Source organism: Triturus cristatus, chromosome 12 (assembly GCF_964204655.1).
Source record: "Triturus cristatus chromosome 12, aTriCri1.1, whole genome shotgun sequence".
Taxonomy (NCBI): domain Eukaryota; kingdom Metazoa; phylum Chordata; class Amphibia; order Caudata; family Salamandridae; genus Triturus; species Triturus cristatus.
In genome coordinates, this window is record NC_140595.1 from 708,355,372 (window position 1) to 708,379,836 (window position 24,465).

General features: G+C 43.3%; 1 pseudogene across 1 annotated transcript in view; it reads left to right on the plus strand.

Annotated features, from left to right (window-relative positions):
- The window catches only part of LOC146780366 (hydroperoxide isomerase ALOXE3-like), an 86,554-nt pseudogene that overhangs the window by 56,987 nt on the left and 5,102 nt on the right, over positions 1 to 24,465 (plus strand). Inside the window, exons 9-13 of the transcript XR_014972354.1 lie at positions 754 to 840; positions 2,746 to 2,915; positions 12,401 to 12,522; positions 13,022 to 13,122; positions 13,916 to 14,086. The product of XR_014972354.1 is annotated as a hydroperoxide isomerase ALOXE3-like (transcript). The remainder of the gene's footprint in view (positions 1 to 753; positions 841 to 2,745; positions 2,916 to 12,400; positions 12,523 to 13,021; positions 13,123 to 13,915; positions 14,087 to 24,465) is intronic.

A 24,465-nucleotide genomic window follows, 5' to 3' on the forward strand; every position in this document is an offset into this window, starting at 1 on the left:
TTTCGAACAAAATCTATTCTATACTGACTGTGAGTGCGTGTACAAGCGTCTAAGTGTTTACATGAGATGCAAGGGCAGAAATCTTCCATAGTAACAGGGCTATGAATTACTTGCATAAAGACAGAGAAGCCGGGCCCTTTGCTCGGTAGCTGGAAGAATGTTTACTTAAACTACTAGACAGGAATGCATTGGATGAGGAGCGGAGCAGATAATTTTGAAGGTGAAATACAGTTTTTGGCAGGCAGACAGGCCGAGTCAGGCACCGTTAGCCGCGCAGGGAGTAGGACAAAGTTCATGGATACAGATGCGAGCTCAGACTGGAGCTGTCAGAGGTAGAAAGCAGGAAAAGGCTTGATGGCAGAATCAGGGCCTACTCGCCTGGACTGTAAAATGGAGTAAATCAACCATATAAAGCCGGTGGCCTTTCATACTTAGGAATGGAATATCCAACCCATTCATGGCGGATCTGAAAGAGGACATGTTGACGGTGGACGCACATGTATTTGCGTCTTCATAACTGGAACTGGAGGGAACATACATGTACTTGTAACTTATACATGGAGCCGTTGGGGTCCAAGATAGGGGACATAACTGGTCACAAAATTCAGATTTCCTCACTTCAAAAATCCTAAGCATTCCTGTTTTGTACCAGGGTATATAGCTACATGTTATAAAGCAGAGGCAGTGAGAATGTAATCTGCTTGAAGCAACCACTGTACCTGTGTCTCCAATAATTCTGTGGTCTCTCTTTAGCTCCTGATCCCCCACCATCGTTACACTTTGCAAATTAATTCTCTTGCCAGAGAACGCCTTATTGGACCAGGAGCATACTTCGATCAGGTAAGATTAAAATTCCTATTTGTAGGCAACCTCTGTTGGCATTCTAAAGAGGGAATGATGAAGATAGATATAATAAGCATAGCATTGTAAAGCACATCTCTACTTTTTGGCCTCTTGGTGCAGAAATATGATTTGTTACTCAACGTTATTCATTTTATAGACCACTAGTGTTGAGTGGAACATCCAGTATTCAAATCTATCACCATGAAGTCCAACCCAGATCCATGGAGTAGATGCATTAGTCCACTTCAGCCACCAGACCCAACTAGAGGTGGATGGAATTAAAGCTATGTAAAATGGATGGTACCTGCCAGCGAAGAGTAGCTTTTCACCCCTTCATGACCTATTCATACCTGTCCTAATTGGAATTGCAGTGCATCCACCTGTAGCCTTTACATACAGGCTAATTTTCTCCTTACCCAAAATGTTACTTGGTTGGCACATCTTTGAGTGACAGCCTAAAGAAATCTTCCCTGTCCCCCACCTGCAACATATAAATCCTAAATAAATGATGCAGGATGAGGGATTCCGGTTTGGTCTATTAAGTCTCATGGCCCCGGAGTTTAGACAAGTGTTTGGTCTTGATAAGCTTCTGAGATTGTCCCTGTCAGTACTTCTTTTCTACACTCACTTTGCTTAAAGTAGCTAGAGGAGCCCTTACACTGGGATTGGGATTTGATCATTGTATTGGGCACGTCTACTTGAAGTGAAGTAGAACATTTCCATAAACAATCACTAAAACCTGAATTGTTTCTAGCTGTTTATCTGAGGCTGAATCGGAGTAGTGCTGCTAATCCTCAAGTGAGAGAAGACTCTGCAGCCATGACATGGAGGCTGGATACTTTGCTATTTGTACTTTTCAGCCTATAGAAAAGCACCACCTAAAACTGGCAAACTTTTCCGATCTATAGATACCTTGCATATTCTGGAAAAATGAATTTGTCCCCTGTCCTTTAGGTTGCTAACTCATAACCTGGACAGGAACCAGCTAGCATTGACCAGTAGTGCCCACATGCAAGCCCTCATTGTGTAAATTAGAGCCACTCTTGTTCTTACTCTTAGATTGGCACCGCCATGCCATTTGTAGTCCGGCTCATTGCCTCTTGGATAGGCAGGGTCTCTGTCACTGATGATGCTTCTGTGCCATATTCTCCTAACCTCATTCCTGTGCGCCTTGGTTTGTTTGCAGATTGTTGGTCTCATCACTGGAGAAAGACGTTCACCTAGCCCATCTTTTACTAAACAAGTTCTTTCAAACGTAGGAAGAGGGTGAAGGTATTTTCAATAAATAGAACACATTCATATGCCGTATAATTGCCTATAGTAGTGTTCTGACAAGCACTCGCTACCGTGTATTTTTCATACTGAAACATTCAGCAGAACATACAATACCATATTGGTCACTTAAAATGATGGTACATTGTAACACAACATATAATAATCTATTGCAAGCACCTAACTTCAGACGCAACATTTAATGTAATTGGCGTACTGTAGAAAAGCTTCAACATGGCTGTGTATGACACCCACTCGAAACGTTAGTTACTAGATAAACCTGGAGGACACTTCCTCAGTGCCCCTGCTTCACAAGGAACATTCCGCTGAGCCACAGTAATGCCCAAACCAGTCAAAGCAACATTTGTAACCCAAACTCATTAAGTCCGTAAACAAAGGCAGCTGTTTTTCTGTCCTGTGGAATGTATTTGCAATTGGACACATTTTCCAGCAGAATCTCTGTGGCATATGGTATACCCCAAGCTACATGAGAAGAACATTGGCACACTCCCTAGATACAGAGTAGAAGGCCCCATCCAAATTATATAAATTGATGACTTGGGTCCTTTTTCTATGCTGTTCCTGATGGTTTTTCTCCTGGACCTAACAAACTGCAATTTTCGCCCACAGAGCTCGGCAATTGGAGCAGCAGGTCTTGCTGAGCTTATATCAAGAGACATGCAATCCATGACCTACACTTCCCTTTGCATCGCTGACAATCTCAAATCCCGTGAGGTTGAGTTCGTGCCCAACTTTTACTACAGAGATGATGGGTTGAAGATCTGGTCAGCCATCGAGAGGTGAGGTTTTTTCTGTTGCTTCCAGGGATGGGTTATTTCTTTTGATGGAATACCTTGATCCAAAGCATTGTCCATAAAATGCAAATAGCTTAGTAATTTTCACATGAAAAAAGTGATTAATTTCATACAAAATTCAAACATGAAGAGTAAATCCCAACATAAAATGCGGTCGGCTGAGAACGAGGGATAAAGAGGAATGATAATAGGCAGGGCATTCTACATACAGAACATAAATAGCTGAGGTATGGGAGTACCAATGCTTGAAACTGGATTTCAAGAGTGTCAAGTCTGAGTAATAGGTTTATGAAATGTAAATTCTGATTCAATTGCAATGAATGTTGTGAGCCACAGATGCAAGAGGGATGACTGCAGAGGAATCCACTTGTCATCCAAAAGCCTGTAGGCAGAGCAGATACATTGGGGATGGATGACAGACTAAAATGAAACTTGGAACCATTTGTTTCTGCCATATAAAGGTGAAGCGCAAACTCTCACACCCGCCAGACAAAACACCTGTGAACGAGAGCTCCCCCAGGCAGAGTCCTCTGTAACAGGCAGTGTCTCTGTGGCCCTGAGACTCTTAAGAGCAGAGGCACAGCAACAAAATGGCTAAAAGGAGAATGTAGAAATGTTTTACTCCTTCCCTCCTTCCCTCCCCCCCCCCCCACCTCCCACAGCTTGGCGCAGATGCTGAGCCAAGATCCTTTCAGGTTCTGCAGGACTGGTTCCCCAGTCCTCACTTGCACCCTTTTTCTTACAGATACATTTCCCATTGACTCACTTGTAGCGTTCGAGGCTACCTCTGCACCCACACACCAGGACAGGTAAGGTGGACCCATTGGTGCATTCTTGGAGTCTGGTCCCTACCTCAAGTCCAGAACAGTCCTGGAAGTCATTTGCAAGTATACCTATGCAGTGAATAGTTCTCACAGGATAACCTTTCTGCATTTAAGGCGCCTGCCTCAAAACAGTTATTGGACTATTTTTCGAATGCTGTAAAAATCTAACTCCCAAAGTACTTGCCTCATCCCTGAGATCTTGTCTAAGTAAAAATCTGTTTCTAGAAATTGGTGTTCAGCTTTTTGAGTATCATTTATTGATTCTGTTTGTGCTACAAATGCCGAACGCTCATCTCTAAGCCTAAGGCTGCTCGACCAGACTACCATAAATAAAGCACCTTGAGATTGTTAATGCAAGCACCTGTTCACTAGTAAGGGATAACTGGACACTCTATAGTACACCAAAATAAGGTGTACTGTGCGGAGAGCCAGCTTCCTACAGAAACCCGAGCAAGGGAATGAGCAAAGCAGGTTAAATGTGTGAAAGTGACACATGGGTAAGTTATTGTATGGATTCTTAGGATAATGTAACTCGAAATAGCAGGATGGAGGGGAAAGCTTAATAGTGAACTCCAGTCTGTCACATTCAGCTACTTAAGTGAGGAATGCTCGGCTAACCACCAGTATTTTGATTAACTACAAGATCAGTTCTCTACCATGGGATCTTTTGTAGATTCTCATTCCTAATGGGTCTAATCTGTACACCGTTCATGAGATCGTTATGCTAATATTTAGTTTAACATTAGAATGTCTCCTAATTTTGATTGCATTCTTTTGCTATCCCAAATGTAGAGGGCAGACCAGTTTTGTGTGATGCTATTGGGTTTGCTTGACACTACTTTTTGTATTCAAGGCTTTGAGTTTTTTTTTTGGTTTTTTTTTTTTTTGTGCTTGAAGTTTATACACTTGTTGGGAGTTTCTGAAAGGTCATTCCACCATTGACTATGAATTCATGAGTGAATTCAGATCACGCTAAAGTAGTAGATTTGAGATTTCGTGATCGGCCAGTTTTAAATTCCAGGAGAGGGGTTGTTTGTTTTTTCCTGGCCACTCCTCTATGGTGGGCACAAGAAATCTGAAAAAGGGAGGAGAGGTTCTGCCTTTTGGGATATAGGTAGAGGACGCCACTGGCAACCGTGCGTGGGTGCCCTACTACAAATAATCCCAAAGTGGGCAGTTACCCCTGGGAACTTTATCCCTATTGGTTGTTGAGGGGCCAAGGGTCACCATGCCCACAGGATAATGCCAGGCAGAAATGTGGTACCGCTGGCCACACATCAGAACCATACTGGACCTTTGGGAGACAGGCCTGCACCTGCTATTGTGACCTCTGAGGAGGTGACAAACAGAAGAGACTTCACCAGAGTCCTGTTCAGGCTCCTCCTCCTCAGGCAGTGTTGTCAGATTACTTTCTTGAATAGCGCTGCACAACCTCCTCAATACTACAGTACACCTCCAGCAATACTAAAAGCAGTCGTACCAGTCTAACCAAGCACAGCAAAGGGAATGGGAGTGGTTGTAAATCTTGCTTCTCTACTGCTTTTTGTCTTGCTTGATCATGCTATAGTTCAGTGTTTTGAAGACTAAATCTGTGGAACTATTCTACTATAGAATATTTCCTTTTTATGTAACACGGCTTAGCCAGAGAATTATCGCTTGCCTCTGTGCTAGAACTGATCCAAAATATATAATTTCTATTGAGATAAAAATATTGTTGGTTACCAGTAAGACAAACCTATAGGAATCGAATCTGGCCTCACGCAATGGGCCAGTGTCCCACGCATGTGAATATTGCCTGATCTTTGCCTCATACTTGATGACAATCTCTAGCTGGGTTTGCAGATTTTGGCTAGGACACTATCTTATCTTTCAGCTGAAACCTCTGGGGTGGATATCCAATGATGTCATTTCCTGCAACTTTAAAAAAAAAAAATGTTGTAGTCCACGCCTTCAGCCACTCTATGCTGGATTTAGTTATATGGGAAATCAATGTGTCTGGGTCTCACCAAAAAAGGTCTTGATAGTCCCATAAGACTGCAAAATGATGCAGGAAGGCTAGTCTTTAACCCTCAGCAAATTTGGCGTTACCCCATATGGAACACTTATTTTATATATTTGAGGAGTTTCATATAGCGCTAGCCAGACCAGAGGGTATCTGAACGCTTCACCAGTTTTTGAGCAAGATTCATACAATAAAACAATATTATATATTCGGGAGTCAGTGTGCTGAGCAGTATTGAGTTAGTACGAGTGCTAAGAACCTCGTAGAGTGCATGTTGTCTTGGGGTTGAACCACTTGGTGGGTAGGGGGGAGCAGTTAGGGCGGGGGTCAAATAGCAGGGAGTAGGAAAGGGAAGTCTTAGAGCTACAATGTCTGGGAGAGACGAGCGAGCAGTAATTTGCGTATAATTGCATTGGTACCAGTAGACAAACATACACAATTTAAGGTTACCTGTCTGATGCACAGAACGTTTTTGGGCTCTGTGCCATTGTTTTTAACTACGTTTGGGGAGGCAGATCACTTGGTGCGAGCGGACCAGACTTCTGGAATTCATGTACTTTTCACATCTTTGTTCAGAATATTTTAAATTAAGCAAAATGTTAACCTGGCTCTTTACCGCTTATGCATAAGATTCCGCCTTGATAAACTTGTCGAAGTAGTTATTGCCAAGAGACTGTAAATTAGTGTGAGCTTGATAAACGGAAGTGAACAGAAATGTTTCTTGATTTGTAAAACTCTCCTAGACTTGCTAACGGGAGTGAGCTGTAATACATACCTTTGTTGTACTAACTGGTAACCTGAGACAAAGACCCTTAGTTTGGACCAATATTTTAAACCGGACTAGCATACATAAACATGGATTCCCACCTGCTGTTTTGTTTTTCCTCATGTATGCTTTTGATGGTGTGGCCGGACACGAGTAGCCAGAAAACAAATACCCCACTCTTTGAGCAAGATCCCAATTAGCAATGAGTGAGTCAAATGAGTAAGGCACAAGATTTCTTCCAGCTAAATTCTCAACTAGTCAAATTGAGCCTTTAACGCTTCATGTCAATAAATTTGACCATCTTTACCTCATGTATTCCTTCACCCAACCCTCTCTCCATCCTTCCCTCACCATTTTTAATTTTGTGCTCTTATCGCAATTTCCCCACACAGCTCGATCATGCTATTGTTTGGACACACGTCTCCAAATTCAAAGGAGCCATGAAGCGCTTTTTAAAGATGTTGTGCAAGTGTGTACACTGAGATACACTCCTCCATGCAGCTTCTAAAGTGGGCTCATGATGGTCCTGTGGATAGCAGTCCAGAAAGCCGTGCACAGCTGTCCTACTTTATCAGCAAAATTAACAAGAGGGTGTGGAGTTGGGTATTCCCTAGAAGTGGATGAGAACTAAGTACTGAGAAGAGAAAGCTGACCCAAGCCAGTCACAACACAATTCTTTCTGCAATTGCACGTCTAGGAAGAAAGAGGCTGTCTTTACACTAGAATGGACAGCAGGCGGGAACACCCATTGGACTTGCAGGGCTTCAGCCCCCTCCGGTCGCATGTGGCAGCCCGGGATGAGAGAGCTTCCCGGCGCACACACAGCCGCACCCGAGCACTTCACAGGTCTTTAAAAGACCATTTGCATGTTAATGAGGCCTTGCTGCTGTTTCACCCCTTGTAAGAGCCCCTGCAGCTCCACTCTGCCTATGGATTAAAAGATTCAGGCCCCCCCCCCTGAAATTTGGCTCTAGTTGCACCTCTGATGGACAGTCACTACACCTACCAGCTGACAATAGAACACATCCGTGCAGCCCCTGTAGCACAGGGGGACACCCCCCTTTTCAGGGGCCTCCAAACCATCAATCACCTGTCTGCTAAAGGCCAGTGCAAACCTGTGAGAGTCAGGGGACCCTTTCCACATTCTGCAGGGCCCCTCTTAATTTTACGTCACACCAGTGATCCGGCTACTGAGGCCTTGCTCCCTTTAAACGTTTGCTATTGGATTGCCAGATGTGCACTCAAAACAAGATCCTCCGCAGGCTCACCTGCTGTCTCCATTTTCTGACTTCTCTTTCTGCATGCATTCAAAATGGATTCCTTTTCCATACAGTCAAGCATCATACATGTAGTCGGTGCTTAATTTGAGCATGTGGTTTCTGGTGCTAGGCACCAGCACTTAATTGTCAGCACTGGTTCTAGTGATAGTCCACCACATGGTGGTGCTGTCTAATTCTACCTTCTCCTGTGGTTGTCTCAAATTGGGGAAAGAATAAAACAAGCGCAACATTTTCTCCTGGCTTCAGGCTGGGGACCTTGGAAGTAGCTCCTACTGTAATAAAAATCTGGAGGTGACATTCCTTTGATTTCAGACTGGTGAATGAGGGGAAAGTTGCTAGCATATTGTTGCAGCAAAAAATAGTTTCCTGTACCCTCCTGCTAAATACATGCTGGGTCTAAGCCAAGGACTTGAGAAAGATACAAAGTCTCAATTCAGATATTTCTTCAAATGGTCCACAGAACCCAGTCAGAAGTCGCATATTCCTGCATGGCTTGGCTAGTCCTTCAACCCATTGGTCATTTCCTCATTGGCTTCATCAATTGGAGTCAGGTTTTTGAGAGTGACACCTTCAGGTGGGCTTTCAGAAAGTTTTCTTGGGTTTATTGCAGCCTACACAGCCAGGTAAGGGGTAAGAATGCAAGAGGCGTGTTTGAGCATTTTTGCCAGGGCTGCTTGTAGTCCCCATTTAAGCCCTGTATCCCTCCACCCAATGCCAGGCAAGGCAGACTATTGGAAAGTACAGGGGAACTCTGTTCATTGGGTGTCATGCTATTTTTGAAAAGCACCATTCATTTTGTGGTGAGAATTCTCTTAATTTTCTAACCAACTCATGGCTTTGTGCCCAGTGCTCTTGAACTGCTAGCACTTGTACCCTAGAAATAAGGCTGGGTCAACCCAGACTAGCATCTAGAGCAGGGGTACTCACAAACTTTCTCTTGGGGGGCCAAATTTACAGTGTGGTTTGTGGCCGAGGGCTGCACCTTGGGGGCGGGGTCATTGGGGGAGGGGGCGGGGCTAGAGCAACAAAAAAAAAACTGACCATGAGGTGGAACACAGGTCCCTGCAGCGGACGCCTTCGTCCTCTGAGCCACCAGACCCGGCATACACATCTCTTCCCCCCCCCCCCCGTCTCCCTCCCTCTCCCCGTCTCCCTCCCTCTCCCCGTCTCCCTCCCTCTCCCCTGCATTTTATCTGAAAGCCTGAAATAGAAAAGTATAATGTTCCGTGTTACTAGTTAGTGCATGTGTTGGGGAAAGATAATACAAATTTATTTCGATTTGATTCGAAGGATAATGGCTGAAAGCCTAAAATAGAAAACTGTAGTGCTGTTCGGTGTTATTCTAATAACAATTAGTGCCGCTGCTAAGAAAAGATAAATAAGGGTTATTTTTTTTGCCGTGATTCACAGGAAAAATGTTTATGATCTTTTCCTCGCAAGTGCACTAACGTTAAAATAACACAGAACGACATTCTACTTTTGTATTTTAAGCCTTAAGCTAATATTCTGTGGAACACACCATAATAAATGCGTATTATCTCATCCTTGCAAGTGCACTAACTGTAATAACAGAACATTACACTTTTCTATTTTCAAGACGAGGCGTGTTTGTAAGTAAGGCATAACGACTACAGAGACCAATTTAAAAAAATCAGCTTGCCTCGCCCTGCCGGACCCACCCATAAAGAAAGGTTAAGTGAAATCCAGCTTTTTAAATAACATTTTCTGAAAAAGCGATAGCCGTCCCAATAACGTACCTTGGAATCGCTTGAGGGAAGGCCTGTCCTTCTCTCTGGAGTCCGATGGCAGGAAGCTGGCAGGAGTCCGCCTGTGTCCTGGGCACTGCTATCAGACAACACCCAAACCCCACAGTCGCAGCCCCAGACCAAGACTCCGGTGCTCGATTGCTGCGAGGGAAGGCCTGTGTCTGAATGCTCAGGTCCCAGAAAACAGCATGCCAGAGTCTGAGCAAGTTGTTGCTGCACGGAACTTTTGTCCCCCGGCCCCCACGGAGCAGAGTCTGTGTTTGCGGACACTGTAAAAAAAACAAAACACTGGTACGATGTCTGGAAGGTCCGCGGGCCGCCAAGAAAGGCTAGCCGGGCCGCTGGCGGCCTGCGGGCCGTACTAGGAGTGCCCCTGATCTAGAGATTCTGCATCAATTTGGAGTAGTGGATGAAATGTCAGGTCTGCTTGTGGTGTAAGGATGGCTGAATGTTGGAAGTGCAATACAGAGCTGAATGGAGAATGTAAAGCTGGAATTTGAGTAGGGCCCTTTTTGATATGGTGGTTAAGGTGTTGGCTCCATTGATTTGTTACTCTGCCGTCAGCCCCCTATATCAACGTTGAAAGGGAGAGTAATTTGGAATATGCACCAAGGCAAGAGGATATACTTCATTTCCATTCCATAATGAGCAAGTGCAAGAAGGCTTGATCAAGTGGACTCAGTCCATTTAATTTTGTTGACTTAAGTGTGTGCTCTTGACACAGTATACCTGTAGAGAAGCCATTTTAACACTAATGTATCTATTGGAGTTGCGAGGAGTGTACATCACAGGGGAAGTAATGGCTAAATATTCAAACCTAACTTACAATTGCAAATACTCCAAATAGGAGTTCATTCACATTTTAGGCGTCTATTAACTTCTAATGACTCTTAAAATGGGTTACAATCCCTTTTCATTCACTGTTTGGATAGGGTGTGTTGTGGGTGTCCCTTTCTTTTAAAAACCCAATCTGTATGAGATTACTGATTCTTCCGTGTTTGGCAACTGTAGTTCGGACTCCTGACTTGAGGTGGTAAGCCATTCCCAAAGATGAAGGGGGCCTGCAAGGACCAACCCCCTCTTTGTGAATGTAAGAGCTTGTTCAGGAATAAGCAATGGTCCATGGGAACCAATGCCAATGTTTAAACTATTCCAAAAGTAAAACTTTGCTTCATATGCACCCATGTTTTATTTGAGCATCCACTCCAGAGCCCCTTCGGACCCCTGCCTGCCGCAAATCTTCCACAGGGCCACCACTGCCATCTCACCCAAGCTACGCTGAACTATTAACTGGCAGCAAAAGGAAGCCGCGAGATGGGCCTGAAGTTTTTGCGGGAGCAAAGTCATCAAAGGCAATCCACACCCAGCTAGCACACTTCGTAGAAACCAACAGCATGCTGGATACCTCTTAATCTGGATTCCACAGCACCGAGACATCCCTCCAAGGCCACACAGCAGCCCTCATCCTCCTGGATCTATCCGCAGCCTTCAACAGTCTCCCTGCATACTAGCCACCAGACTCCACGGCGGCATCCAAGGAAAAGCCCTAGACTGGATAATTCTGTGTTCTGCCTGAGAGGAAAGATCTTAAGTCTCCCACTCTTCCTCTGAACCAACCGAGGATGCAGAGTACCTCAAGGATCCTCCCTCAGCCCCACAGTCTTCAACATTTACATGGCCTCCCTCGCAACCATCATCAAACCAGGGGCTCAACATTGTCTTCTATGCCGATGACACCCAGCTCATCCTCTCCCTCACCAAGGAACCGGACATCACCATGCGCAACTTTCAAGAAGGAATGAAGGCTGTCATGACCTGGATGAGCAACAGCTGCTTAAAGCTAGACTCTGAAAAAATGGAAGCCGTCCTCCTCGGCTCCACACCCTCCACCCAGTGGCCCCCTGCCCTCAGAAACCCACCCACCCCAACTGACCATGCACTCAACCTCGGTATCATACTCTACACTTCACTCCCCATGAATTGCCAGATCAATGCCATATCCTCTGCATGCTTCAACACTCTGCATATTTCGCAAGACGTTCAAGTGGATTTCTCCCCCCCCCCTTTGCTCCAGGAAAACATTCACCCACGCACTCATCACCAGCAGACTGGACCACAGCAATGCCCGCAACACTGAAATCAACAAAACACCTGCAGAACACCGCAGCAAGACTTATCCTCCACATGCCTTGACTCATCACCCAACACCTCCAGGAACTCCTCTGGCTCCCCGTCAAAAGAATAATCAAGTTGCTCACACACTCCTACAAAACCCTCCACCACCGGACCCCCAATAGCTCAACAACCGACTCTCCTTCCATGCCCCCAGGAGAAACCTCCATGCAGATGACCTCGCCCTAGCCACTGTCCCTCGTTTTTTAAAGGACCATAAGAGGTAGAAGATCCTGCTCCTATCTTGCAGCAAAGACCTGGAACAAACTCCGCTCTCAAGCCTGACCCTCCACCAATTCAGAAAGTACATCAAGGCATGGCTCTCCCATTGACCCCAACGGAGCTTCTTGTCCCACCCCCTCCCCGCAGCACCTTGAATCCCTCACGGGTGAGTAGTGAACTTTTACAAAACCCTGATTGAGGGAAACAGACTGCCTTTACAAAAAAGAGAAATGCACTTTAAATCAAGGCTAGCAGACCTGGTGGTCTGCTGAAGCTAGCGGGCGTCTATTTCTGTAGGAAACACATCATGAACTATTATACAGTTGACCTACAAACACATGCTGGATCAATGAGTAACAACTCTTGCTTTCTCTGTAGTTGATCTGAAGTGTTCCATGTAGTCTTTCATCCGTTGACTCCATTTTCTCTTCTTCTTAGCTATGTGTCTGGTATTGTGGACTGCTACTATAAGGGTGATGAGAGCATCCACACGGACCCCGAGCTTCAAGCCTGGGTGAGGGAGATCTTCAAAGAAGGCTTCCTGGAGAGAGAATCTTCAGGTATGATTGTTTGAACTTGTTGCCAAGTGTTTTTGGTCCTCCTCCCCATTCACGTTCTCCTCACTATGGTTTGATAGCCGAACCACAAAAAATTGATGGGTTGTGAGATCAGGTTTCATGAACTTCTGCTTCAGTGCCATTCAAATGTAAGACAAAGTTTCTAACATGGTTTGGCATGCCTTTTCTCTGTATATGGCTATTGTAAATCCTACTAAAATGCTAATTTTGGTTTCAGAATTCATTATGATCTATAATTCTATGCCATCTTTCAATGTACTAGAACTCCGAAAACACTTTCAACAAAGCTGGCAATGCCATTAGATTGTGGCACCATATTGTAAATCTGTATAAACTGTTAAATGAAGTCTGCAGTATATTTAATTTTGTTAAGCTTATAACTGCAGGCCTACCTTCCACTGGCCCATGAGGCACAGGATCTGACTCAGTTAAATGTATTAGTCTTCATAATGTTTATTTTATTTAACTGGTATTCTTTCAGGAGTGCCATCTTCGCTACAGACCCGGCCTGAATTGATTAAGTATCTGTCTGTGGTGATTTTCACAAGTTCTGCTCAGCATGCCGCTGTCAACAGTGGGCAGGTAATTGTGAATATGCTTATAGTACTGTAGGTGGTGGGAAAAATAACCAAGGAAATGTAAGTCTAGAAAACTAATGTGTACCATAGACCTTTTTTTAAAGTGTTTGTGCGAACAAGGAATGCCAGGGTATCTGTACTTTGCTGTCTCTAGACTAGGTGCGTGATAAATAAGTACCACATAGATGCATCAGTACAAGGAGATCAGTAGAGCATATTGTGAGTTTGTGACCTTAGAAGTTGACCTGAGGTGGCCCAGAGGCTTACCAGAAGGTATTGCTCCTAATGGGAATCAGGGTTTCCTGGAACAAAGTAATCACTAATGTGCCAAGCGCATCTTTGGACAGATGGAGCGCAAATCTGAATGGAGACAATTGGGACTGACTGCTCATGGTGGGCCATTGCGTGGGTGTTTTTCCCCATTGCACCCTAGTAACCAGGCCACTACCAGTTGAAGCATGGCTCAAGTGGGAGACTGGCTGTTCAGATCCTTTTGGAAATTCCCCTTGGTCTGTGATAATTACATGTATATAAACTCTAGCTGACATTCTGACTCGTGACAAACGCATACGTTTCCAACCTTCCCTCCAATGGTGTTATGATACCTAAACCGCAAGGTTGTCCTGTCCTGAACTTGTTTCTTTCCACCAATGTTATCTTTTAATGTAGCATATGTTGGCTTTTCAAGTGAATTTTCTTATATACCTCTCGTCCAACCCTGTGTCTGTACTGTATAAATCTACTTTACAAGTCCAAGCATCAAATATTTTCTTTCTTTTGGGTTTGTGCCACTGTAGTTTGATTTCCTTGGTTGGATGCCGAACAGTCCCAGCACTATGCGCCAACCTCCTCCCGAGACAAAAGGCACAGCAACCCTGGAAAGTGTCCTTGAGATCTTGCCCGAGGTGGGCACTACTGCCAACACAATGGCGACTGTCCGGCTCCTGAGTACCGAGCCTGGTGACATGGTAAGCATGCGGTTCTCTCCTTGCATATGTTGGGAAGCTTTAGTTGTGGGTAAACCATACCTTTGTCTAATTTACTCCGCCCTGCCAAGTGCCATGCATTGCACCTTATACTAATGCATTTAACAATGTCTGTGCATTACTGCTGTGTGAAATAAAAGAGGATTTGGTCAAATGGATATTTAAGACTAAACAACCCAATTACAGATTTTGGTAATCTTGAATACCTCATGGCTCTTGACAAGTCAATCGACTTTATTCGCAATGTTATGAATTAGAGCTCAAACCGAACATACAGGTCAAGTAGATAATCAACTGTCAAAATATTTATTTTGAGTCCATGATGAGGTATGAGTTGTTTATAAAAAAAAAATTATATTCAAGTTTTAGGTTTCTTTTTTATTACTTAATTCAATTGATAGACAAATAGTGCAGATCATATTCTAATGTGCATACAGCACATTCAATAAAGGCAAGAATCCCTATTCTAAGAAATGGGGTGCAAATGATGTCAGAACCCATGAAGAGCTAAAAAATAAAGGCAAGAGATTAACATGAAGCTAAAATCAATTGGTTTCAGAATTTCTGATAACGAGAAAATAAAGTATACTGAATCTCTCAAGCTCTGTCTGATCTGCCCTTGTTCCAGCTCATCTGCCTCCCATCTCCTCTCAGACTGAGATTCCTTTAGCACTGCCGAGATTCAGCTGGAGAGATTCAGATGAATGGCAGATTAGCTGGGATAACCTCAGTAGAAAGTCTCTCCAAATCTGCCGCTCTTCTGAAGCTTCTAAACTAGTGACATGTTTTTAAAGCAATAATTCAAAGTTGTGGCATGTTCTCCATCTCCATTCAAAGGAAATTTTGCATTCTCCAAAAGGAACAGCTTCCCCCTTCCTGCTGTCCACACATCATCCATCATCCGAGCAGGCTATCTTTGTTCCCACCGTTCTAATCCCATTTTAAGAGGACTTAATTTCCTAACCTTCTGATACAGCAACTGTTTTACCTGAACATAATCTAAACTGTAAAGCTTATTAGCAGGAAGTCATTAGAAACCAAATATAGTAATGCTTTTCTAAATACATTTGCTTTCTGTTCTCTATGGCAAATGAAGCTTTCAGTTGGTTATGGATAGGGCTCTGGTTAAATGATAACGTCTATCCGCAACAATTGTCATGAAGGTTACGTGCTGTGCTGTATTTTGTGATTAATCCATCTGGCAAAAGATTTCAACTTTCAGCACACTCCAGGAAAAATGGATGGTCATCAGAAATCAAATAAATTGCAAGCACATTTATTCTTTGTATCTATAACATGGAGGAACATACATGAGACATAGTATGTAGCACGGTTATATCCAAGGCAGGAGAAAAGTGAGAAATAAGTACTCGTGTGTGAAATGGCAAAGGAAAAGTAAGAGGACATCAAGCAATATTTACACAGGTTAAAATACTTCAAAAGCAGGAATCAGAAATTATTACTGATAGCCGGTACCCTACAAAGATGGGCCTACCCCCAATTACATTCGCAATATCACTCGTTAATCTGTACAGTGATGTTGGACAAAGATGTCCATTATCTCCATTTCGCTTCAATCCAGCCTTAGAACAGTTTCTTTTGCGACTCCGTTAGCACAAGGATTGTCAGGGTTTAAACTTTAACAACACTCATATTAAACTGGCAGCATATACTAATGATGATCTCCAACCCAAATATCTATTCCTGCGTTTTTAAATTAAGTAGACTCCTTCGTAGCTGTTTCTGGATATAAATTAAAGCCATGTGAAATACTGCCCTTTCCAAAATATACCTTTTTAAAGACTATTTTGCTCTCTCCACCTTCGCATGGTGTCCCCAATGTAATAAGTATCTGGGCCTTCATTTCACTCCCATCTCAAATACAATTTCCAGATGCATGGAAAACTATATACAGAGAATATCGACTCTAACCACTAAATGGCATCCTTTTATACTTATCCTGGTGGGGTTGTCTCGACACCATAAAAATGATGCTGTCCCCATAGTCCTTTATACGATATTCCATTATCCATCCCTTCGAGATTTTTCAAAAGGATTAATTCTTTGTTATCCTCCTTTCTTTGGAGCAATAAAGTCTCTTATGTCCATATCCAAATTGACCCGTCCAATTGGAAGGCGGAGTTAATTTCCCCAAATATCAAATCTTTTTTACAATCATCTAGATGGCTTTCACATTTCTACACAACACGTATGGTAAACTGGAGCTTTCCTTTCTATCTCCCTTCTCCTTTCAGGAGAATCTCTCATTTTCACAAACTGCAAGATCTTTCAATTCCAATATTTAAATATGCGTGTAAGATTTTGCAACCTATGCATTAGTGATTCTAGAAAGGGAATTTTCCCCTCCAATTCCACGATATGGCATAATAATTTGATTCGCAATAATCCTTTCTATTGGAAAAACATGGAGACAAAAGGTTAGTATGGGTCCATCAGTTGTAACATCAACACCAATTCATGTCCTTCACGCAGTTTAAGTTTGTTTGGTTTACTATCCTTCTGTCACTTACAAATATTTGCAGGCTTCATGTGTTTCACGAGATATCCAAGGTGGAACTCTCTTGGGAGAAAGATCTAGGAGTTGAATGGTCAATTACTCTTTGGGACAAAGTTTGGATTAAGATCCGGAAATCCTCGAGCTGCTAATACCACGCAAACTTTTTTTTTTAATATAATAGGTTATTCTCTCCAGTTCTCTTGCATAAACATGCCTATGTTTTGGATACCTGCTGGAAATGCACTTCACCTCAAGCAGACCTTCATCATTTACTTTTTACATGTCCGCTTGTTCATGCTTTTTGGACCCAAATCGACTCAATTTTCCCCTCTCATTTTCCCCTTTCCATTACCAACGTATTTTTGAGTAGTTTACTTACCCTTTGGCAATAGGGTTGAAACGTTGACAATTTCCCCCCCTCCCTCCCTCCCAGGGCCTACACCCAACTCCCCCTACCACCGCCATCTGATCAATTCTCACTGTATAGATTAACAAGTGATATTGCAAATGTAATTAGGGGTAGGCCCATCTTTGTAGGGGTACCGGCTCTATCCGTATTTCGGTTGGATCCCTTCTTTTGAAGTATTTTAACTTGTTCTGTGTAAACATCCCTTGATGTTCTTACTTTTCCTCTGCTAGTTCACACTTAAGCACTTATTTCTCACTTATTTCTCCTGCCTTGGTAATAACCGTGTAACATGCAGGTCTCATGTTTCTCCATGTTTACGATATAAAGAATAAATTGATGTTTAAAATGTAATTGATTTCTGGTGACCCTTCATTTTTCCTGTTGAATGTGCTTGTACATTGAAATATTTTGCCTGATGGATTAATTCCATAATATACTTACTAATTGAAGTGTATTCGGGAGTGTTGGACCAATTGTTTTTTTTTACTGATCGACACCCAGGTCCTGTGACATGTAACTGGGTTACCCCATTTTCTATAATGGTATTTTCTGAGGCAATTTCACACATGAAAGGCACGTTCTACTGTTACCTGGAAGGTGACATTCTTCAAGCAAGCTGCATTTCTACCCACCATTAATTCTAGTCAGCTGACACTTTTCTGCACTTCTAAATGTCCTGTTCATTTAGTACTAACTCTACTTTGATGCTGCTCACATGTTTAGTAATTAATAAAAGTTTATAGAACACATTCTATAGTTAAGACCAAATCTAAACTAGTCACATTAACTATAAATTATATGTGTAGGTTGTAGCATTTTAAAGAACATGATTTATTAAAGGGGCAGCGTCTGGTTAAAGGTCCATGAATAGCAAAGCCTCATGTTTTCAGCACCAAATGTCTGCATGTCTTGAATCCAAAGGCAGGTTTGTCATTCTAATTCGTTATCCAAGTCAAACACACAAGATCGAAGTAAAAGGTTTTAGATTAATTGCATGTCAATGCCAACATTCTAATGCTTACCGGGCATCTATATCCGAAATCAGTAAAACAAAATGATGTGTGAGCTGACCTGTAGATGAGACACTCCTAATTATTGAGGAACTCCCCTCGGACTACAGTTTTTTTTTTTTTGCCCCCCCGGGGGTGGGGGGGGCCTTGGCTAGCTTGCCTGGAGTCTCTCCCATGACAGATTTTGTTTAAATCTGAAGGTAACGTCATGCCACTTGCAGTGCGCAGCCTGTCCACCCAAGACTTCAGTGCCTGGCGCTGCCCCACTGGAGGCAAAATGCTGTCGCAGTAGGACAACAGTGAAGCCAAAGCAGAAGATTGAGCCAGAGCCCACAAGGCCAATGCCTTAATTTCTGCATCCGAGCCCCTGCCTCTCAGGAGGCCCCTGTAGAGCGAGCGCTGTTCTGCAGGGAGTCTTGCCCCGATTACCTTGAATAATCCGCAAACTGTTTTTAATAACTTTCATATATATATATATATATATATATATATATATATATATATATTTTTATGTGGGGTATGCAAAATGTCAGTAACATAGAGGTGAACTAAAGGGGAGAATGGGAAGAGAGGAGGCTTGCTTCACTTCTCTTATCAAATGCAGTAATCGATGAAAGTGAGCCAGCTGCCGAAGCTCAAAACATCTTGGGATTCAGGAAATCCTCTGGTTTTTTTTATTTAAAGAACCCTCGCCCACTAATGCTAGTTACTGGCATTCTTCACAGGGCTTGTTTCCTGAAACAGCCATAGTCGTTTTAAAAACAGCCCCCCCCCCCCCCCCCGGGGCCTAAAACTGGCCTACCCTGGCGTCTTAACTGGGGAAACGCCCAGTGCCTGCAACACCAGTTCGGCCTTGATGAGAAATGGGAGGGGGTCACTGATTCTTCGCAGTAATATTAGTGAGCTGCTGCTGTTAGTCTGAAACACCCGTCACTATACCTGAATATTGGATGTAAACCTTTAAAATTTTGACGTGTGCCTGTGCACTGTCAGTGACCTGGGGAAAGTGTAAAAGAGCGGTAATTGGATCACAAATTCAAAGCTTTTGTGAGCAGGGGCCCCCCTAAAATGCATCTTGCCCAGGACCTCCCCAATCTTTAAGATGTCCTTGGATCGATGTAGTCACCCTGTTCCTGCATGCGTTGACCTACTGGCTGCTGTAATGCACAAAGAATAAGGAGTGGAAACCCCCCACCTTCTTAACCATGTAATTGGAATAGAATTTAAAGCAAATAAAATCTAAACTCCCAGACTGGCAGTCGCCGACTCGCTTATGGCCAGTCAGCAGCACGGATTGCTTGCTCTCTGAAGGAGGCTTGTGTCCTCTCCTTACCAGAAATAGTGGCAGGTGTGAGCTGCTGGTGTGCAGGTGCCGTTTGCTACTCATGAGTGGTTGTCTTCCCCATCAACAGGCATGTACTTTTGTTTACTTACTGTTTCACCTTCTGAACATCTCTGCTGCTTTTAGTCCAAGTCCTCTTGTGCCAATGGACAGCCGCTCACACTGAGTACTGCTCAGTTGTGCATTTTATTACGTTCAATAAATCTTTCCTGCTTCAGGGTTACCTCATTTTCATCCTATACACAAAAGCAGACCTCGATATGGGATTGAAGTGTACTCCTTGTGGTTACTTTGGAAGAAAAATAGCATAGCTCTTCCAAGAATAGGGTTTCGACCACTCATTTGCTGACCAATCGCAGCCGCAACTACAGTAACCCTGTGAGTTATCCATCTGTGAATGCATGGCTGATTGAGATACTGAAGTAAAGTATGGCAATTATGCATTTACAACATGTCCACTGCTTCTTGGCGTGCCAACGAAGAACTGTTGTCATATCCCTGAGCCTGAGATGGTGTTAGCCTGTGTGCCGAGGGATGTTGATGCCATGCCTGAGCCGCGCTGGTGCCCTGTCAGCCATCAGCTGCTGTAATGGGGGGAACTACTCTAGTCAAACACTTTCCTAAGAAAGTGAAATACTTACTAATGTGACCTGCTTTCCCAAAACAGAGGCAGCCAAGCACACGTATGTAGATAGAGTAGCCAGGGTGATTGTGTGCATGTTTTATCTTGAGTTATTAAAACCATCAGACTCTTTTAGAACCCATAGAATGACCGGGAAAGTAGATTCTTTTTATACCCCACTGTCAACGGGGAAATGTCGAGTACCCAAGCTGCTAGAAACTGCCCATCTGTGTGAACTCTCGTGTAAAAGCTAGATTTGCATTCACCAAGTGTGAGGATACAGTTCAAAGTTAGAACTCTGCTTCAACAATCTCCTGTAGGATTCCTGACTAACGCCACCATTTTTTCCAGATCTTGCATGTCTTAGTTAAACTCTTCAGATTGCTAAAATATGCATATTAAAATGATCATGAAGCCAGGTTCCTTTGCAGTTAATATTTCACTTGTTTGTGTGGGTATTACAGTGAGCTCTATGATGAGGTAGTTGCACAATCTTTTTATTTTTTTAAATGTACCGGAAAGCTCACCTTCCCTGGTTGCCCTCACGCTTTCACAGCTTGAACTCAGATAGAATAATGTCCCCCCAAAAAAGCACTTACAAAAGTAATAGGGCTGACCTTGCCCACCCCTCTCTGAAACCCAGACCTCAGGAAATACACCTGTCCTGGGTTAGCTGAACATGTCCTGTTTACAAGCACTACAGAGTAAACTGGAACTTGTTATGGGGCGACGTTTGGCTGAGTAAATCTGTTCATTACTCCCACTGATTTCTGGTACTTGAAGTTTTGCTGCCGTCATTATAAATTCAGAACTCCATGTGCCTGGATTCAAAGAAATAATGGAACGATTAATTTCCAGGTTGTTGCTGAAATTCTTGTACTACATTGTCACTCGTGAGGTATCCAAAAGTCCAACATTGGCACACTGAAAGCCTAGAAATGTCCCACACACATCCATATGAAACTTTGGCAGCTATGTTTACTTACAAATGACTGGCATGATATTTTGTCACACTGCCTTCTGTAAGGTGGATTGTTATAGAAAACGGCATGAAGGAATAAACCAGAGGCGATTCACGCTTTGAACAAAAAAGCTGATTCTGATAAAGGAATGAAACACCCCAAAATTATAACCATGTATAGAAACTAGGCAGACTCCTTTACAATTTTGGCAGGGTGTGCTTCTTTAATTCTTTCTTTAAAAGACAAAAGGTGGCATTTTTGTGATTTTTGGAAAGTTGTGGTGTTCTTTGAAAGCAGAGTTCCAGTGGTAACAACCAAAATGGCGCAATCTGAGTCTAGATGCTGTACGGTGTGATTTGGGTGTAGCCCGTGAATTCTGATAGGGAGCGTAGCCAGGCACTACCTTTGAAAATTAGTCTGGGGAGGTACTGTGGCCATTTCATGATTGCAGAAAAGTTGGGACCTATACAAATCCTTAACAAAGAGCTACCCATCTTTGTGCAGAAGGAAGTAGCGGGCTTGTCTTTGCAGGAGAGTATGGTTTTGGAGGCACAGTTCAGAACCCAGTCTAGTAGGTAAAAGGACTTTTGAGGGTGGCCATAGAGCAGGCAATCTAATTCTCCTAGGGGATCTGTCAATGGTCATGAGTATTTGAGTAACTCCGCCAACTTGCGGATATACCTAAGATACTCGGTGGAAAGGTGCTTAAGTATAGACATTCGCCTTTTGTCCGGAAGGACTGTAGAAACACAAACCTATTATGTAGCCTATAAACATATGCAAAAGTGTTTATATAACCATAAAGCTGTAACATTTCAGGTAAATATTTTATGCATTGCCACTTGAAGATGGATAGCAGGACAGTTTAACCCTAAAGGCTGCTAACATGCGAGTTCAAAACAGTGTCTGTGCCTTTAAGGACCCCGAGATCACCAGTATCCCATCATGCTTAGCAGGTGGCAAATACCAAAAAAAAAATATAATTATATATATATATATATATATATATATATATATATATATATATATATATATATATATATATATATATATATTTTTTTTTTTTCTGGCTCCCGATGACAGGATCTTGGCGCACTGGACTGTCTGGAACTAAAACTTCATTCAACGTTTCATCTCCCCCTTATATTTTCTGCCTTTTTTCTGACCGAAAAGTGAGTCATTTTGTTAAATAAAATGACTTGTGTTTGGCAAGTGTCCTGCCTGTGGAAGGAAGGCCAAGTCAGACCCTCACGACGTCTGCATTTTCTGCCTTCCCGTAAAACCAATTTCTGAAAATTGTCAGCACTGCAGGATGCTTTCAAGGCACCCTGAGGAAAGGGAGAATATTAGCGTTGACATAAAGGCATGCACATTGCTCAACGTCGCAACAGGTTGACGTTGCAACCCCTAAGGAGGTTGGTATTGACAATGTCAATGTCTGGGCATTGACATCGAGACATATAGAACTCTAAGACACACAGCTAAAAAGGAGCAAGAGGAGACCATACTGAATCTCTTCAGAGTATTACTGGTCTCTCCTCCACCATCTCCTACTTTGCCAGCATCACCACCTTCTGTGCACCTTCCATCGGATCCAATTATTCCACCAATGGAATCTCCTTTCCCAAAGCCTGGATCGCACTCAAGAATGCACCATCATAGATGCGACCGATCCAGGAATCCATTGTCCCATCCATCTTCCAGAGGCTTGCTATGGGAGTCCTGGATCTTAATCAAGGTCCAGATTATGCCCACAATCTAGGCATAGTTCCAGATATACGTCCTCCTCTTCTACAGGAAGGTATTCATGGACACTGCTTTATTCTCCACCACCTCATATTTTACCAGTGAATCACATCCCCATCGTCCAAATAAGAAGAGCTGCAAAGCTCCAACATAATGATGTAGGTTCCTACACCACCTTCGTCAGTTATGAGCTGCTTCATCACCGCTCAGCATCAAGACCACTACTTCGTTTAGAGCCAGGTCTCTTGGAGCCAGCAATAAAAAAACTTTTGGACTCTGGCCTTCATTAAATCCTGCTCCATTGAGGCTACAGAAATAATATAGACCACCTGAGCAGGATCTTCTCTTCCTCCGCTCAGACCAACCTCCGGACTCTGTGGTCCTATTAGCATCAAAAAACCACCATGCAACTACTCGTGCTTCCTCTGTGCCAACCGATAAATGGAGCAAGCAGCTGGACTCTATAGGCAGCAAGTCAGTAGCACAGCTGCAACTGCCATGAAAGTGGCCAGTGCAGCTGCCCTCTTAGGCAGGTATGATATAGCACTCTGGGATTATTTTAAAGTTTACTGATCTTGCAGGGACTGATGGCAAGACTTCCTAGAAATAGTTAAAGGGTCTTATGAGTTTTCCATCAAGCAATCCATGCTAGAGGTGATTCGTCCTTGTTGGCGGCACATGAATATTGTCACTGCATAGCCTTATGAAGGCATTCTTGGCTTCATCTATCAAACTGGAGTATGAACAGAGGATCCTCAACCTTCCATTCTCAGTTTCTGCTCTCTTCCACAGCCACACAGACGGAGATGGCTCAAATGAAATCGAAGACCAAGACTCTTAAGGTGGTCACCCTAGAAAGGCCAAAAGAGCATAGACTTTCTTTCAAACCCTACTAGCACTGGATTTACCATCAGTCCAAACACCTCACTGGTATCCAAGTCGTCAGCAACCACAACAGCTAAGACCTTTGCAGCAGTGAAGGCAGTCTATAGGAAGATATACCGATTAGCCTGCCCAATGGGGTAAACCGACATCCGGCTCCAAGCCATGAATCTTTATTCCCCTTCAGATTGACCCCTCCGGTAGGGGGAAGCATCTCTCAATTTCATGGTAAAGTAGCAAAAAAAAATCACGAACGCCTGGGTATTGAATATTTGTAAAAATGGGTATTATCTCAGATTCACAAGTCCTCCACTGACCAGATCATCGGAACATCCAATCACCATCTGCAAAAACTTGAATCAGAAGTCCACATCCTGCTGCAGAAGCATGCAGTGGAGGTAGTCTTCCTCCCACTCCGCCTCAAACAACTGGGAACAGGAGTTTACTCCAGATATTTTCCAGTAAAGAAGAATAAGACTAATTCAGACTCATGTTTGACTTGAAAATAGCCAGCAAATAGATTTCATGAGAAACCTTTTGAATGCTGGCATTGCATCAGATCTATCCCCAATTACACCAGGGAGATTTGCTCTGCTCCATAGACCTCAGTCACGTACCTTAATGTATTCATCGCCAAGAGACTTCACAAATTCTTGAGTTTCATCATGGAGCAGGATATTCAGGATATTCAGTACCAAGTTCTTCCTTTTTTTTTTTTGGCCTAAAGGGAGCAACCAGAACTTTTTCATAGTGCATGGCAGTAGCAGTTTCCTACCTCAGGAAACCATTAATCTTGGTCTATCGCTACCTAGATGATTGGCTAATCAAGGAGTCTACTCCGCAGGAAGCCGAACTACATTACAACTGGAC